An 18,696-nucleotide genomic window follows, 5' to 3' on the forward strand; every position below is an offset into this window, starting at 1 on the left:
TAGTTTTGATTTGACATCAGCGCTTTCTTGGATCTTGAGTGTTAATGCTTTTCTACTATAGACCTTAACTTTCTTCCCTAGATAGCATCAAATATACCACATTCCATCAACAATCCTTTTTCCTCCCACTACCGCTGGTAGCATAAAACCTGCTTAAGGTCAGGATGATACCAACTCTTCATTGTTTGTCACTCTAAATCCACAGCACCACCTTCCCACAACCTAAGCAAACTAAGATTTAAATTTGGCTTTTTGCAGTCAATATTCAGAGTAAGAATAAACCGAATGCCTACCCTCTTACACATTTTTCATCAAACCTTAGGTGAACAGATAAGCACTTCAAGATTCATCTAAAAACATTTTAATTAAAAAATAAAAAAGTACCTCTTGACGTCACTTTAAACTTCTGTTAACAAGTCAAAGGCCCAACAGTGTATTACAGCAGAAAGTGAGGGGACTAGGGAGTTGGAGTTGGGCCCACATACCTTTTCTTGGCCATCAGCATTTGGGCAGGTAAACTGACTCACGTCTCTACCTACAGGGAAAAGGAGTCTTCAGCTTATTTGGAGGGCTGAAGACTCCTTTTCCCTGTATACAAAATAAATGACACCAACTGCTACATGCAACACACTTCTGACACAATCTATCCTCTTAACTATAAAAGAAAATCAGATGCTTTCTTTTTCCTTTTTTAAAGATTTATTTATTTGAGAGAGAGAAAGCAAGAGACAGAGCACAAGCAGAGGGCAGAGGGACAAGCTAAATCCCTGCTGAGCAGAGAGCCATATGCGGAGCTCCACCCCCTGGACCCTGGGATCAGGACCGGATCCTAAGGCAAAAGCTTAACCAACTGAGCTAGCTACTCAGGTGTCCTGAGATGCTTTATTTTCATGACCTCAAATAAAGCCAGTAAGCCAAGTCCATTTTCTTTAACTAATGCAGTGGTGTGAAGTCTGTGACTGTTAACTCAGTGCTTGCACTCTTTATGTCAAAAGCCCTTAATTACGCAGCAGAATCAGGTTATGAGATATTTGCCCTAAGCTGAAACTTAGCCTTATAAAGAAATAACTTTAAATATTTTACATAAAAAGCTTCCAACAACATACCACAAAATTCTCTTGGACAACTTTAAAAAGTCAAGCATAATTAAACTGGCAAGTAATCACTGAAGAGTACCGCTCTTTTTAAGACCTACAATGTACCAGGTGCTGAGTGCTGGGGATGAAATAACCTAGACCTCATTCCCTTGAAGAACTCGATATATGGACTTGCAAAGAGATACAAGTAATAAATAATATTTTAGAAAGGCCATATTTACCTGCTCAAATATATTTCAGGTATCATTCTTTCTACTTCCAAGAATTTTAACTCCACCCTTTTTTCCATGTTGAGTTGATGGGAATTTGAGTCCCTAATTTTTGCTTTTTTAAAAGATCTTTCAAAAATCTGTAATTAAAAAGTAACACTGCAAAAGCTGGTTTATACACAGACTGCTTGTCACACACCAGGCAGAGCAATTAAAAGGAACAGAATTTGCCACCTCTCAGAAAAATCACACAATTATCAAAGAAAAGGGTAGTGTTTCTTTTTTAATGCACTAGCACTCCAACTTACTATTACATGAAGGACAAAAAAAAAACCCTAAAAACATAAAGACTATTTAAAAAGGCCTTGAGTTTAATCAATAAGAAATGCAAACAAAACCTACATACTTCACAAAATTTCAGTTACAAGTCAGTTGCAAAGATGTTAAGGAGGCTAAGATCTTAGACCACAGGTTATAAAAAGCAACATGTGACCATGTTGTTATTTATTTACTTTTATTTTTTTAGAGAGAGAGAATCTTAAGCAGACGCCATGCCTATTGAGGAGTCTAAAAGGCTTCATCTCACCATCCCAAGGTCATGACCTGAGCCAAAACCAAGAGACGGATGCTTAACCGATTGAGCCACCCAGGTACCCCACCACGTTGTTATCCTCAAGCAATGGCTAAAATGACTGACATGACTTATAAGTCAGAAAAGGCTTAGACTCAAATTTTTTTATATTGAATAAAGTGAAATAGTCCTATAATATGCTTCCATCAGTAAGTGAAAGTGTTTCTGTCTATTTTTCATTTTGCTCCCCCACAACTGTTATTGAATCGATTTATTTCCTATCCCATGTTTCAGATTCAAGGAAACATTTACTTAATACAAAGTAATGGCCCACAGACATGGAAATGACCTTGCCTAGGGAAGCTGGGGAAATGGTTCATCAAAGAACTGAAAGAAGAGCTGTATTTTGTAATGTGAGGAATTTAGGCAAGGGGAGTGGGATGTACAAAGTATGTCACAGAATAATGTGCACGCTGGCCATGTCTGTACACAGTAAGAACTGCTGGTATGATGAAGGTAATCACTGACAGCAGAGATGGGGCAGCACAGAGGGCTCAGTCTTACTGGACACACGTAAATTCAGTAGGTGCCAGGAAAGAAGCATCTAATTTTCTGGACAGGTTGGGAAGGCTTCACAAAGGAGTTTCATGAGAAGTCCTAAAAGATGACTAGCCTAGATGGGAAGACCAGCACAGAGCTTTTTGTTTTTGAACCAAATTTTCCATGACTAGTTTTTCCTAAGTTTTGTGAATTCTTCTCTTTCATTTAAAAAATCTCCTTTTCCACTGTCAAACATCAATTTTCAATTCTTTCCTGGGATACTTACACCTGCCTCTGAACAACCTGTCCAGTTTCTCCAATTTTGCTCTCATCTGTAGTATGCTGGGAAACCAGTTGTCAAAACGGTACAGGAATATATGTAAAATGCTAGGGAACACACCTAGCAAACACCTACACGCAGGTGAGGCACTGGGAGTTTTGATGCAGGGACTTCTGGCTTCTTAGAGGATGCCTCAGCCAATTTCCCGGTTCTCCACTTGTTTTACATGGTTCAGGAAGCCAGATAAATAATAGCCTTCAGGCTAGGAGGGAAATGACTCCACACCTCTCGCCATTCTTCTAGTCTCCTTCCTCTTTCATTCCTTCCCCTCTCGGAGGCATTCTGGACAGCAATTAGCCCAGTGATTTGCATTCCACAACAAGACTGCCATTACTCGCTGACCTCAACATTATAGAATGCCATGATAAAGTTATTTTGGTACATTTTTATCCTTTTACACACATAACTTTTCCAAGCAATTAAGAGGTTGTATTTAAGAGAAAAAAAGAACACCGACTCTTAACATTCAAATACATATAGTTAGATACATAGCTACCAAATGTTAAGAAGTTACAATCAACTGTCCTATTCTTCCTCCTTTGCAGACTTCTGTAGCTTGTCATTCTAAAGTTCTCAACACCACCATAATCTAGCATCTTTTAATGATGACCTCAAAATTCTTTCTGTACACATACAAATTTCAGCTGAACTATCATTGCTCTATACCCCCCAAACCACTCAAAATTTCTTCCTTTTCAACTCCTTGGGGCATCCACCTTATGGGGCTACCTAGTGTTGAAAATACATTGGTGAGACAGGGCCAAAAAAAAATCTCAAAAAAAAGTTTCCCTCTTTGCAGGACTTAGACCTTCACCAATATAGCCTCCCTTGGCGAAACATTTCATTTGAATCTACAGATATCCCTCAAGAATGGAGACAGTGAGGGCAAGTCCAAGATTATGACACAATTCAGAACTGGTAGCCTGGCTGTATGTGGAATTACAAGCAGAGCTCAGCACAACTCACAAAAACCTCCAAAAGCAATAGTGACACAAGGACAGAGATCAGTAGCAAGAGTTCTAAAAATAGCCCACAATGGCAACAAAACTATTAAGGTTTGAAAATGTGACAGCAGACTCCAAAATGCCTTTCTTCTCTGTGTAAGAATAACTGGAAACAATATATCCTCATTCCTTATAGGAAGAGATCAAAGATCAGGAAGCAGACATGTGCACACACTTACAGGGGTTCCTTGGAAGCACACAGCACCTGATGAATCACTGCATAAAAAAAGAAACCAAGAAGAACACTGGACACTGACTGAGGCCGACTTAAAGCTCTGCATAACGGCGTGTCTTGGTAGGTCACAGCTGTTACTGTCTAGCACAGTGAACACATAGGTATTTTTTGAAAGAATATATTCATCCAAAATCTTAAATTTTCCAAAGTCTGAGGATGAAAAAAAAAAAATCACAGATATAATGTCATAACTAGAGCCTGCTAGGTAGGACACCTTTCTAAATACTATGGAACCTCCACTGTCAGATCTGCACTTAAAACTTTAAGGTTAAATTTTTGTAGTTTTCTTCTCTATTAGAAAAAAGATACATTAATCTGTAAAGAAGCATTTTAGAAAAATGATGTATCATTGGCATTTTGTGAAAAAAAAGTAATATCTATCTCTATGGGCTTCTTGGAATTCTATTCCACTTAGCAAAATCTATCCTACTCTTTAGAAGCAGGAATGGGGGAACTGTTTCAGAAAGAATTAAATTTATATAGTACAGTTAAAAAAAAGTATTTCTCATCTTCAATAGGGTCATTCCACTGACATATTTAACTGAACTTCAAAGGAATAAGGTCTTATGATAAATTCTCACCACAAGCGTATCACAGTTTCTAAGAAGAAACAAAGCAAGCATTTTACTGGAGCCCAACGTCAGTGGATTCATGCTCAAGACTAGACACAAGATGCTCATTCGAGATTCATGACCACCCTCATAGGTACAAGGCACTGGCCAGCAAGAAGCAACAGAAGATTAACAGTTCTGGCTCTCAAAGTGAACATCACAGAGAGGTGTCCAAAAAAGTAAATAACAAAATATGAAATTTTAAAAGTGCTCTGAGAATTTCAAAAAGTAAAGCAGAGACCTACGAGTGAATGACATAAATTGTACAAATAGCAAGAAAAGACAAAGAATCCCAAATACCTAACCAGCCTCACAGGGTAGATGAAAAATTTAAATGAAGAGATAACTACCAAAATCCTTTAAACCCAGTAATTACAAAGGATATAATCATAGATAAAGATAAGGGTGTTTACTGGAGAATTATTTAACATAAGAGAAAAATCTCAAAACCCAAACATCTAGTAACAAGGAAATTAGACAACAGAATGGAGTATCATAGTCATTAAAATGTATGAATGAAAAAAATGACGAGAAAAATGATAGTTTTCTTAAAAGCACACAATTATACTTACATTATCTTAAGCATATTAATAGGTATACAAATTTTTAAAGGATCAAAAATAAACAGAAGTAGGATTATGAGTGATTTTATTTCATTTTACATTAGTCTACATTCCCCCAGACATTATACCTCAGTGTTGTTACATCTTAAATTGGTAAAAGTTATGTAAGTTGCTGTATTTTAGGATTTCCCTTTACAACCATTAATAATCCTTTCCATTTTCAGTAGTGAATACCTTGCCCCCAAATCCCATAGAACCCATGGTTTAAATAGGTTAATTTGTATAAACTGTGTAGAATAAAACCTGGCGGGTAGAAAGCAATTACACAAGTGTTCATTTTATTCAATAATGTTAAATTCCCTTTCTCTAAGTCAAAGTCATTACTGTGTTTTGGAGCTGATCTATTCTTCATGGCACGCGGCAAAAAAAATTAGTTTTTTGGGTTTTTTTTTCCTTTCTTTCTGAATTCTAGCCTCTTTCTTAAGAGAGATGATTGCTATCTCCCTTTGAGATTCTACTTCCTTCCCAAAAAGAGCAAGAGTAAGAAATTCAGTCAAATACCAAGTCTCTCAAAGGGAAGATAGGAAATTAATGAAGCAGAATTTAAAAATATGGTGAATCCTTAAGACACACCTAAAAAAGTGTATTCCTTAACAGATTTATTAAAGAGTCTCTCACATATCAACATTTCACAGGACTGTACTCTCAACACTAAGAACATACATTTATCCAGACGAAGAAATGGAAAAATCACATCCCAGAACCCTATGATAGGGAGAGCCCTGTATGTAACCGTCTGGGGGGAAAATGTCTTTATAGGTTTTTATAAGCTGCTTGGGCTGTGTGTGGAGGAGTGGTGGTGGTATGGAAAATCCCGGGGGAAACTCAAGAAACCAAAGGTAGGGACAAACTGCTCTACGTAATAAAGGAATGGGGAATCTGACCTTGCAAAGTAGAGGAAGACTTGCCTGAGAAATGAAGCCCCCTGTTAAGTCCACATTGCTTACTTATGTTTTTGTAAAAACTGATTCTTTTACCCAAAGTAATACTGAATTCTGCATCTAACGGTAAACAGGACACAAGAACTGACTTACAGGCATACCTGGGCCGTCCACACAAATAAACTTAGTCCATGGATGTATTTGTTTTAGTTCTGACAGACATATGTGTGCACACCATCCATTCAGAATACCATCCATTTAGAGTACGATTTTCAAGACTTTTTTTTCTTTTTAATATTAGCATTTTTTTAGTTCCCCTACTCCATTTTCCACTCAGAGGCAATGGGGGAATAGGTGTCATTTCTTTTAGTACCCAAGCCCACCTCTACAAATAATACTACAGTGCTCCTGCTTGCTTTTCGCTTTTAGGTGTTATCAATGGCTATCATCACCATTCTTCCTCCCACTCCCAACACAAACAGTAATGTTTCCTAAAGAACTTTTATCTAGAATATACAAAGAAACTACAACTCAAATAGAAAGGCAAACAACCTAAAAGTGGACAAAAGATCTGAAGGGACACTATACATTATTGGAACCCAAAATGTCCATCAACAGGTCAATGGACAAACATACTGTGGTATATCCACAGAGGCAAAACATTGTATCAACAATAACAAAACTGAACTATTACTATATACAGCATGGGTGAATTCCAAATAACTATGCTGAATGAGAGCCAGCCCCAAAAGAGCACACACTGCATGATTCACATGAAAATTCTAGAAAGTTCAAATTAATCTATAATGAGAGAGAGCAGACCAGTGATTGCCTAGCAAAGTAAGGAGACAGAAGAGGAGAAAGGAGGGAAGATTACAAAAAGGCATAAGAAAATTGTTAGGGGAATGGCTGTGCTCATTAACCTGACCATGGTGATAGGTTCACCTCAATATAATGTAACAAATTTTTCACTTTAAGTATGTGCATTTTACTGTATGTGAATCACTCCTTAATAGGGCTATAACAATTTTTTTTTTAATTATGAAAGAAAAAAATAGGACAAATACACTACAGAGGAGTTCTGAACTCACATATAGGACTTTCTGACTAGGGAGTTCACTGCAGGGTGATCAAAATGGGACTTTTTTTTTTTTTTTTCCAGGACACACTCCTCACACAAACACAGAGCCAATGCCAGAATCTTTAAGTTTCCCCCAACCCCCAGAGCTGGTCAGGATCCTCAGAGAAGACACTTCAACTCTGGCCAGCAGCCTAAAAGCTAAGAGAAGGCAGGCAGCCGGGAATCTTAACATAAATATGTAAACTCAACACGTTCTCATATTTTAGTATGCTTTTGGTAGGGAGCAGACTTAAATGTCACTTATGTTCCATTTCTTTAACTGGAAGTCTTAGATAAATACATTTATTGAACTAGGTAATTTTTCATGAATGAAACACAGCATATCACAGATGAAACATCAAATTTTGATAAACAGGCTAAAAGACAAAATTAGAAGGCAAATCTGAAATAATAAAGAATTAAATGGCTGAAAATTTGGGGCAGGGTGGGAAGAAAGATCTACAACAGCCATAAAAAATTTTTAAGTTGAAACTTTCAAAAAAATAAAAATAAAACTCCTTGACCTTGTATTTTGCACTTTTGGGGAAGGTAACAGAAACCCAGTGATTTATGCAAGGTCACCTGGCTTTTTACTGGTGAAAGTAAAATTCAAATTTAAATATGGAGAAATCTGAACAGAACATCACAGAGTAAAAACCCAAATCAGAAATTTTAGCTCCAATCACACTTACCAAAAGACACATAGGCTCAAGGTGCCTGGGTGGCTCAGGTCATGATCCCAGGGTTCTGGGATCCAGCCCACATCAAGCCCTCTGCTCAGTGGGGAGTCTGCTTCTCCCTCTCCTTCTGCCCTCCCCCTCCCTCTACTGCTCTTGTGCTCTCTCTTAAATAAATGAATAAAATCTTAAAAAAAAAAAAAAAAAAAAGACACACAGGCTCTAAGACACGTGGGTGTTTCTAGCAAAAGGAGTGAGGCAACAAGAGGTCCAGAGGCAAAAGTAGATGCGGTTGGTTCCAGCATCCAATTACATATAAAAATATAGCAGAGTTTGACCCCAAAGGCAGGAGAACTGACTGAATCCACTCTGCAAGCAGGGAAGGGCTGTCTGCTTGATGTTGGTTTTTCAGAGACCAGATATTCAGAGAGTTGGATGCTAGCGAATCTCCTTTTCCTAGACTTTGCCTCATCTCTTTCCCATGTCACTGATTGACCCTCCTTGTATTCAGTCCTTTACCTGCATTGTTGCCCTCTTAACTCTACAGTTCTCCACAATGGTATCAGCTGTCGGGATTGTCTAAAGACCCGTGTTTGTGATTGGCTTTGTAAACAAAGAGTACTTCAAGCAGCACTCCCTTAATTTTAGGCTTCAGTAAGGAAGAATGATAGCAAAGAAACGGAAAGATTATTAGCAGGGCAGGATGGAGTATGTGCCAATGTCATCCACCTGTGTCCCCGTAGGAAAAGAGCATACCCTAGCCCATTTCAACTTTTCCTGGTTTCACTGATGTCTGCCTTCACAGATTTCATTTTTTGCTCCTCGTTTGCTTAGAAATTTAAGTATGATTACTACTGCCAGCTTAAAGCAGGAGCAAGTCTTAAATTTCTTCTACAATAATCCCTTACCAACAATTAAGTCTACACAGTTTAAAAGGGTTGGAAGAACAGTCAACTGGAAAATGAACGAGCTTTAGAGAGCAACTTTTCTTAAGTGTTTTTTAATATAACAGCTTACATACTATCTATATCAATCAATGGCCTGAATGTCTGAAATTACGACTCATGTATTATAAGCATTTAACATAACTGATAAAGTCAAGTACAGGCTTTCTTTTCTTTCTTTCTTTCGTCTTTTTTTTTTTTTTTTAAAGATTTTATGTATTTATTTGAGAGAGAAAGAGTGAAAGAGCGCATGCAGGGGAGCAGTAGAGGGAGAAAGCAGCAGGCTCCCCGCTGAGCAGGAGCTCCATTCTAGGACCCTGGAATCATGACCTGCTCTAGGAAGGCAGATGCTTAACCATCTGAGCCACCCAGGCGCCCTGAGGCTTTCCTTTCTTGACCTAAGAAAGGCAGTTAGAAGAATAACCATATTATACTGTGCTTTAAACTTTAACAGAGACCATATATCTACCCTTCCTACAATGATCCCACACCAGGTCACGAGCAAACATTCATTCTCAGTTCATAGAAAAGGACTCTCTCAGAAAAATCAGAACCCTCGGCGAAAACACATTTAAGAACTTGGTCCCTACGGTATTTCTATCAATAAAGAGAAAAACAAGAATATCATAGTTTAAATTTTAAACCATAATATATGCTTCAAACTATGGTGTTTCACATCATGCAACAGGCTAACGGACTACAGATCCAACAAATACTTCGTTAAGAACCTCCATTCCAATGAAAGAAAAGATGTCAAAGAACTAACAGAAAAACGAAACTGGTCATCTTAAGATACAAATTTTACTTGTATAATGAATTTTAGCTAGTATAATGACTCATTACAATCAAAATAAAACCTAAGAGACAAATTAATTACTAAACTGAAATTAAGAAATCGAAGATTTCCTATACTACATTCTACTGTCCTTGCAACTTTCTATGGAAGACAGTTGTCTTCCAAAAGTAAAACAGGTTGTCCTATGAGTCCTCCTCAGTTAAAACTGCAAAGGTTAAAAAGACTTCAGAAACTCACCAAGAAAAATTCCTCAACATTATCTGCTTTACCTTAACAACGCAAGCCACACAATACCCAAGTCCTTAACCAATAGGCCGAAAAAGGCTGACTGGACATTTGCTAGATAAAGTTCTATGTATCCCGGACAGCCCATGTTCTTATCTCAACTCCTCTATATTATCTCCAAATGAAATTAATGACTACGACAAAAACGATTTATAATAAATGGAAGTGTATGACCCAGACTACACAGAGAAATTCAGACAAAAAAGTGAATGAGTGATGATGGAGAAAGGGAGACTAATGCAGAGTTTTGAAGGATGCGCACACTTAGATAAACAAGATCAAGGGTCCCATCAGGTGAAAGGAAAAACATAATGAAGTCACAACAAAAGGAATGAGCAGAGTGGACACACATGGCCAGATTCCATGACTGTCCCCCAGTGGGCAGCAGTCAGCACTAAGTTACTAGCACTGCTCTTAACTCCAAGAAAGGTGATTAACAGTTTGACCTATGTGAATAGCACCCCCTGGAGGTGTGCAAAGTGCTAATCCCATTAAGTAATACAGAAAAGTGGTGATCCTATTAGGTAATATAGAAAAGTAACAGGTGGGATAATCCAGGAAAGGGGATTCTGTGAAACGGAACAAAGCATTAAACACATTTACACAGATGCCATCCATATTAACATATCAAAGGATGGGAAAAGAACCAAATGGGAAAACTGCAGAAACCAGCAATCTTGGATTTTAGTTTTGCCCCTCTTCCCTTAAAGAACCCCCCCCCCATTAATATTTCTTGAAGCAAGTGTTCTGAAAAACACTTTGGAAAATACTGAGCGATTTTATAAAAGGCCTTCAGAGCTAAGGTGCATGTTGATAAAGAGAAAAATGAAGAACCGTTAGAAGTTTTAGTGAAGAAAGGACAGCAGGAAAGCTATTTAAAAACAACAAAAAAAAGTTCTGGCACAAATATGAAAGATAGATTAAAGCAGCAGATCTGAGCGTTCTGAGAGTAAAAGACTGTTTAATTTCCTTCTGGGAGCAAATTCACTGAGTTAGTACAGTGAACAATAAATTCACACTGTAAATAATCGAGTTATTTAAAAAGCATCTTTTAAACAATCAAATCCTTTTTCAGATCTATTTTTCAGAAAGTACAACTTTTCCTTCTAAAGTTACCAGGTCTTTACAGTAGTCATAACAGCTTACAGTTAGGCAGTATAATCTCAGATTTCACAATGTAAGCAAGCACTGGTCCATTCAAAACTATCTTTATTCTTTCCCCCAGAGGCCCAGCTGACAATAATATTAATACAAAGCAGCTATTCCAGAGGTTGGGATACCATACTGTTGGAAGTTATTGCACTTAGAAGTACCAAGTAATATTTTCACCAAAGAGTTAACTAAAAACACGGCATACTGTTTAAAACAGTTAACACTATCCTAGGAAAAATTTAATAAAAAAATGTTTCAAAAGAACACGGTGAAAAGTTTACCCATAGTGTATCTGGATTTCTCTGCCAGAAATCTTTATTAGTTTCGATTTCCATAGTCATTTGTAAATTATAACCCATGATGCCTAAATATATCTTAAAGCACAGCCAACAAGCCAAAGCTTTTGGAACAAACAACAAAAAAAATGTTCAACACAGTCTTTAAATGGATTTACTTTGAAATTAATTTCATCATAAAATATATTTTAAATACAATAAAGGCTATTTACTACTGTGTTACAATGAAGCAGAAACAACTATTTTAGAACTTAAATAATCCACATGTGGCATATAGTATTAGATAAAACAGTTTAAAGTCAAACCAGTTTATATCAACTGGACCTCAGAGTAGATTGTTATATAAATTGTTATTTAGCATCTAAAATTTTTTAACAAATAGTAAAAGAGCAGTAACTTCTGTTTTAATGCTCAGAAGAATAAATTATCAATTAGTTTTATATCATTAATATTACTGAAAAATCATTAGACACTAACCTGCTCCTTTTGAAGAACAGCTGCCTATTAACTGAAATTGATAAAGACCACCACTTATCCACCAATTAATGGCTTTTTAGTCTGAAGGAACATCTAAAGTTTTTCCTTCTAACAAAATGTAAGAGCCAGACTAAAGCACAAATATTCAGTTCTCCACTGACATAGGATTCATTATTTTTACCAAAATAAGTCCCTATGTTCAAGTCACTTGGAAATGGCAGACATGGGGGCATGAAAACAAAAAGAGAAGAACATTCTTTAAGAGTTCACAAAGATTAATAAGTAACTTAACAAATAACCACAGACAGATCTTTTACAGGAAGACAGTGAACACAGATAACAAAAGTATTTTCAATTTACCAGGTTTACAATCGTCACAAAAATCACCAATCTCTAATCAAGCATGGGTACAAGAGTCAAAACTATTTGAAAGCACTAACTCTGTACACAAAGTGAAATCTTTACATCTCTACCACATCATATCATTTTAACCTGGTCATAAATTGAAGATGTTTCTCCAAATGCAGCCTGTTGGGCCCCACCCCCAATCTGCTGAATCAGGACTGCAGGGGCAATGCCAGAGGTCAGCCCTGTCAGTCACTCCCCCAGGTGATCCTCAGGCCCATGGATGCTGGAGAACCACTACCTTCCTGGTGAGATTTATAGAAAGCTTTTGAATTTCAGGAACTAAAAATCTCCTCCTTTGGGAACTTTGTAAACTAAATGTCATTACAAATTAACATTTCAAAAAGATTTATGGAATACATATGTTTGGCAGAAAAACAAGTGCATTAAAAAAAATTATAGCCGAAATTGAAAGAAGAAACTTTTAGTACAGGCCACTTTATTTTTGACACAAGATTTAAGACATCCCTAATCATTTCAAAGACCAAGAGGTCTTTGCAAACAAAATTCCTTACTTAAGATGATCCAATTCACAATATTAAAAATATAAGGTTTCATACGCATTCAAATTCATTTTACTCATCTGTTAATAAGTAAATCAGGGTATGAACTATTTCCATTATGCCAAATATAAGCAAAAGATTATATTTACACAGTATAAACAAACCTGTCTGTATCTGAGTATTAAATTTACTCTGGTCAGAAACCCATTTTTCATAAACCTATGTAACTTTCACAAATGTACATAAAAACATGTACAATGGAAAGAGCAATAGAATAAAAGCAAGAAGCCACCTAGAGTCCAGTTCTGGCTAATCTAAGTGCTAGCTATGTGACCTTAGGGCCTAGACAAATCCTTTTTACTAACCTGGGGTGGGGGGGAGTACAACTATCTTTTTACTCATCTCACAGGTCTACTGTTGTGAGACTCAAAGAGGCAGTATGTTACATATTCTGAAATATCGCAAAGAGCTTTATAAAACAAAAGCATTATTACTAAACAAGCAAAATTTGAGAGACACTGTCTTTAGGAGCCTGCTGTAAAACAGACTATTACAGAAACAACGAAGAACATAAAAATAATCTTTCAGATTCAACTACATATTAGGCATTATTGTGTATTCCATAAATTACAAATAAATTACACATGAATTCATTTCAGTTACCTGACCAATGTCCCCATTTATAACAGACATATTTCATGCATAAAGACAAATGAAATTAGATGGGCCACCACCAATTGATAACTGTCAAAACTAGTCAATAAGTATACTATTCTCTCAATTTCCAAAATAAAAATTTTTAACAAAGCAACAGTGCGTGTGTATGTTTATGTAAAACAACTGTAAAAGCTAAAAAATAATCTTTTGAAGTTTATCTTTAAAAAAATTTTTCCCATAACCACTGAATCATTTACCTTCAATGTTAACCACAGATTCTATATATTCTAAAATAAGCTACTCGTGGTGCCCTTTTATTTAATCACCTTACCTTCTACAAAATAATATTTCCTTCCAACTGGACAAGTAAGGTCTTAATCAAGGTGCAAAAATTTTAAAAAGTTTCTGCTTCCTGGTATTTTTACTCCTTTATTGTTTTGCTCATTCATTACAAAATTCAAGAATAAAAAAGTGAAAACAATCAATTTCAACTGCTTGTATATGTAACAAAGTACGAAAAAAGGGGGCAAACACTTTTGTTGTTGTTACTACATAATAAACAGATAGTTGTAATGGGCCATTCTTCTTAAAACCTGTTTAGCTATACACAACTCAGTTCCCATGATAAAAGACTGTTTCTTTCAAAATGAAGTTAAACATATCCGACAAAGGCATTTAGTAAAACTTAACCCACAAATCACAGTTTCTATCAAATCATGCAAAACTGTGTATAATTACTCTGCATACATCAACCTTAACTGTTCAAATAATGTCCTTAACATGGGGCCATATTCCACAGACTGAAAAAGTATAAGCCACTCTTCATCTCAAGCAAATTTGTAATTCAATTTTAACTTAATACAACATCTATAACTTAATAGCTTATGCTTCATAGTGATCTATGAAGAAATCGTAAGTGTTCAATTAAAAGTTAAATGCAGATAGAAGGGCAATAATATCTTGTGGTCAGTAATGAAAATTGTATTTGGTAACTTGGACACATTCATTCCTTGAGAGCTAAAATTTTTGTGTCTTCATGCTACATCCGTAGTCACAATTATCAAAAAGTATCCTGTGCCTAAAGAGATAATGTACCTTAAATTTTTTATTTGGGAGAAAGGGGGACAGAAGGGAGCAAATGGGCAGGGAAGGAAATCTCACCAATTCAGCTGTCAGCTACAGCCTTTATTTTCTAAGCATTAAAGACTCCATTTATTTTTTGTATGAGACTGCATTTGAGAGGAGTCATATATAGAAACCACTTTTCCCAACATGGTCTTCAGTAACTCTGAATGTATGTACTCGCGCTAGAAGTCCTCAAATTTGTATCATTTAAAAACAAGCAATTATAAAACTCACAGGAAAGCCATAAAAGGCAGGCTGTTGGAAGATGAAAAACAAAAAAATTACTATAACCTTACTCAAGGTTAATAATTTTACAGATAGTTTGGATGTTTCCTGCAGAATCTGTTAATAGCACAAAAGCTCAAAAGAAACCGTAAAACCACATCACGCTGGTAGGTACCTGGATTTGGTGGTAATAGGTAGGTTTAAATATCTATTTACAATGCAGCTATTTCCTTATTTCTTTTCCTAAGTAGGTCCAGACTATCATTACTCCTATGATCATATAAGCACAAATCAAAACTAGTTTCTCAGCTCATCTCAGAATTCTACATTAAATCTCAAGCTCCAATTAAAAAACCAAAACTTCCCACATAACTGCAGGAATCCCCCACTAATGCAGAAAAACAGACAATTTTACCTTATGCGTCTAAATAGGGATGTCATAATGACAGCCGCTGCCATAAAAATCAAGAAGGCATACTCTGAATTTTCACCATTTTAATAAAAAAAAAAATCACGAAATTTTAAATTAAAGGTGGCGCTCTGTCCTTAACTCACCCGATTGTGACTCACTTTTGCAGACTATATGGTAGGAAATAACAGTTACTTTTCAAAGATCTTTGCAGTTACACCCAAACCAAAATCAGGACAGAGTTCCACCCTTAATTACAGCAATTTAACTGTCTCATCCAAAGCAAGGTAGAAACTAAAACGCCCCCCCTGAAATCATGGTTAAATAAGTCCATTTCACACACTAGTTTTTATAGAGATTCCTTGTAAGAAAAACGTTTCTATTTACTTCAAATTTGAACGCATCATGATGGAAAAGGAAAAAAAAGGGGGGGGGGCTGCCCAAACGAAACGCACAAGTACAAAAAGCAGATTCCCCTCCAATCCCTCTAATTCCCCCAATCCGCCTCTATCACACGCGAGGACAGGGATTCTGGGGAAGGCTGGAGGCAGGGCAGGCGGTGAAGGCCCTTTATTGACTCACGTGGGCCACCATCCAAAGGGTTACACACCCTCTGCTCGAGGACAGCCTCATACAAAGCAGATCCTTAAAGTACTTCTTATTATAAAATACACCCACGTTGAGCAAGAGCTTTATTTTAAAATAAGATTGTCCCCAGGTGGGGGAGGTTAAACACAACAAAGGCTTCCATGTTGTAAGACAGTCCAGACATATGCATATACCTATACACATACGAAAAAAACACCCATATAACTAATTCATCATGAACAGCAATCGATACCAACCAACGAGCCATTAGATTATTAATAAACCCAGAAAGTAGCATGCATAACAGCCAAAGGTGACTGCTGGCTGCGCTCTAACCCCAGGGAAGGGTAAAAATACGTGTGTGGAGTAGGGTCCAGCCCTCCCCAGATTCAGAGACCCCCCCCCCCAGACGTCCCTCAGGACCCCCTGCCCCCTCCCCCGCGCTCGGCGCCCAGCACCGCTGCACCGCGCAGGATGCGAGCACTCCCAGCGCGGCGAGTCCCGCAGAAAATTGGTGAATGAAATGCGCACGGAGTCCAACCAGCTAGTGACCGCGGCGCAGAACCAGGGGTCGCTAACTAGCTCACCACAAGATTCTCCAGCAGGATGGGATAAAGGAGCACACCCCCCGCCCCCGCAACTATAATGCGGTTCTTTCTACTGACCCTTTCCAAAGAGAGAGTGGAGGACGCACGGGTTTTTTGTTTTGTTTTGTTTTTATTTTTCCCTTTTCAACTAAGTCCAAAAATCTGAATCGGAAGGAGCCGTGAACATCTTGGGGGGGGGGGGCAGGCAGGAGACACCAGGAGAGAAGCGAGGCGGCTCTCGAACTCCCGCGGAATCACCGTCCAATGTGACAACGCATCAATCAACCAGCCCCAGCGAGGGGCCGACGAGGGGCCCCCGCCCTCAGCCAGCGAAGGGCCAGTAGGGCCGAAGTCGGGGATTAGAGGGTGACCCTCCCGGGGCGCGGGGAAAGAGTGCCGGGCACCGCTGCCCTCAAGGTCACCACACGCCGGGGCGGGGGCGGCCAGCAGCAGGATGGGCTATGGCGCGGTCGAGGCGGCTGGAAGAAGCCGAAGAGCAGCGGGTGTAGACACGAAGCCCCACGGAGCCCCGTCCCTCGGGCTCTGGGCGGGGACTCCTGGCCGGACCGGGCGCTGAGGCGCACGCCGAGGAACCCGCTCACCTTTCTCGCAGGGCGGGCGCGGCAGGAGACAACCTGCGAGGGGCGCCCCGAACGCCCGCGCCAACTTCTCGGGACTGCGCCGCAGTCCGCTGAGCGCCCAGCGGTCAGGACCCCCGCCGCGACACCCAGACCTCAGCGTTCCGCCCGGCCTCCCCCGCAGGTGACCTGACCCGCCACCACCGCCGCGGGCGGGCGGCAGCCGCCACTCACCTCGCCCGGCAGCAGGAACCATTTTCCGAGGGGGGGAAGGTAGGGGAGGCTGCGGGAGGGTCGGGGGGTGGGAGGGAGCGGTGGGGGGCAGCGGGAAGCACGGAGAATGGGGGCTCGGTCCTCTGCTCGTCCGCAGCCGACTCGCGGGGCTCGGGGCGCCACGCGGAGGTGCGGCTACACCTCGAGGATGAGGCGACCGCGGAGCCCAGAGGCTCGGCGTCCACCAGCCGGGGCTCCCTACTCACGCTGCACTGCGAGGAGGCGGCGGCGGAGGAGGCGGCGCCCAGCCCGGCCCCCGCCCAGAGCCCGGCAGCCGCCGAGTGGCCGCCCGCGTCCCCGCAGGACCCGCCTCCTCGGCTCCGCAGAGCCGCACACAGGGCGCGCCGCGCTCAGCACGGGCAGCTCCGCCAGCCTCACGCCGCCGTCCGCAACAGCAGCGGCGGGCGGGGTGCAGCCCCTTTCGTGAGCACCGCAGCCCGGTCCGCTCCGGGCGGGGCCGCGGCCATCCGAGGGCGGACGGCCGAGCACGAGGGAGATGCGCAAAGCTTCTGGGCAGGGGGCCCGTTTGCACCGGGTGGCCAGCAAGATTGCCCGGGCAGGCAGGGGGAGGTGAACGCTCACCCGTTCCGGTCTGGCGCTCCCTTCTTTCCACACCCACACGCCTCCCGCTCCACGCTGGCGGCGCAGCTGCTCCCGCTGCCACTGCCGCCGCCGCCGCCGCCGCCGCCGAAGCTCGCGCCGCCGCTGCTGCCGCCTTGGCTGGGCGCGGTCACGTGACGCAGCCCGCGGGGAGCCTGGGGGCGGGCAAGCGCGCGCGCGCGCGGAGGAAGCGCGGCTGGGACAGGGACTAGGACCCGAGCGCGGGGGAGAGGGCGTTTAAGGGGAGGACCCGGCGAGCGCGTCCCCGGCTGGCGAGCGCGCGACCGGCGATTAGAACTTGCCGCCCGGTCGGGAAAGGGTGTCCGGAGTGAGGGGCGGGGGACTCGCGGCTCCCCGCGCCCCTCCCTCTCTTCCTTCCCCGAGAGCCTCGGTTCGCCGCTGCCCCCGCCCTCTCCCGCTCGCTCCTTTCCTCCTGCTGCTGCCTGCGATTGGCTGAGGATCTCTGACGTCCGTGTTTCCATGACGTATGGGGCGGGGGAGGGGTGGCGGGGGAGGAGGGGGTGGCTTGGGCGCGCGGGGCGGTGACTCCGTCACTCACAGCTGCTGTTTGGGCGCGGGTCCGCGAGGAGACCGCGAGTGTGGAGGCAGGACAGCAGTGACTGCCGCAGTCCCACGCGGGCACTCTTCACCTGAGGCCCCGCCGGAACCATCCTCAGGCCTGCGCCCCTCCAGAGCCTGGGAGCCGGGCCAGCGGGCGAGGGCGAGCGCCCCTGGCGAGGACAGGTTCAGGCTGACCCCGCGCCAGCGGACATTTGAGCGGCTCCTCGCCGCGTCTCTGCTCCACTGCGTACTGGACTCGCCGCCTGTCCCAGGTCGTGACGCACGCTCCGGACTACAGAAGTGCCTCAGCTTGCTCCCTTCTTGAGA

At 41.4% G+C, this 18,696-nt stretch overlaps 1 protein-coding gene across 4 annotated transcripts in view; it reads right to left on the reverse strand.

Moving 5' to 3' along the window:
• Positions 1-17,934, reverse strand: part of ATP2B1 (ATPase plasma membrane Ca2+ transporting 1) — a 123,960-nt gene extending 106,026 nt beyond the window's left edge. For 3 of the 4 annotated variants that reach the window (XM_059186495.1, XM_059186493.1, XM_059186496.1), the window contains exon 1: positions 17,170-17,410. The gene's annotated coding sequence lies outside the window, so the exon portion shown is untranslated. Of the gene's footprint in view, positions 1-17,169; positions 17,411-17,790 lie in introns of those variants that run through there. The other variant, XM_059186494.1, reaches the window with a different exon arrangement.
• Positions 17,935-18,696: the final 762 nt, after the last annotated feature.

The sequence above is a fragment of the Mustela lutreola genome, chromosome 8, assembly GCF_030435805.1.
Source record: "Mustela lutreola isolate mMusLut2 chromosome 8, mMusLut2.pri, whole genome shotgun sequence".
NCBI classification, from domain to species: domain Eukaryota; kingdom Metazoa; phylum Chordata; class Mammalia; order Carnivora; family Mustelidae; genus Mustela; species Mustela lutreola.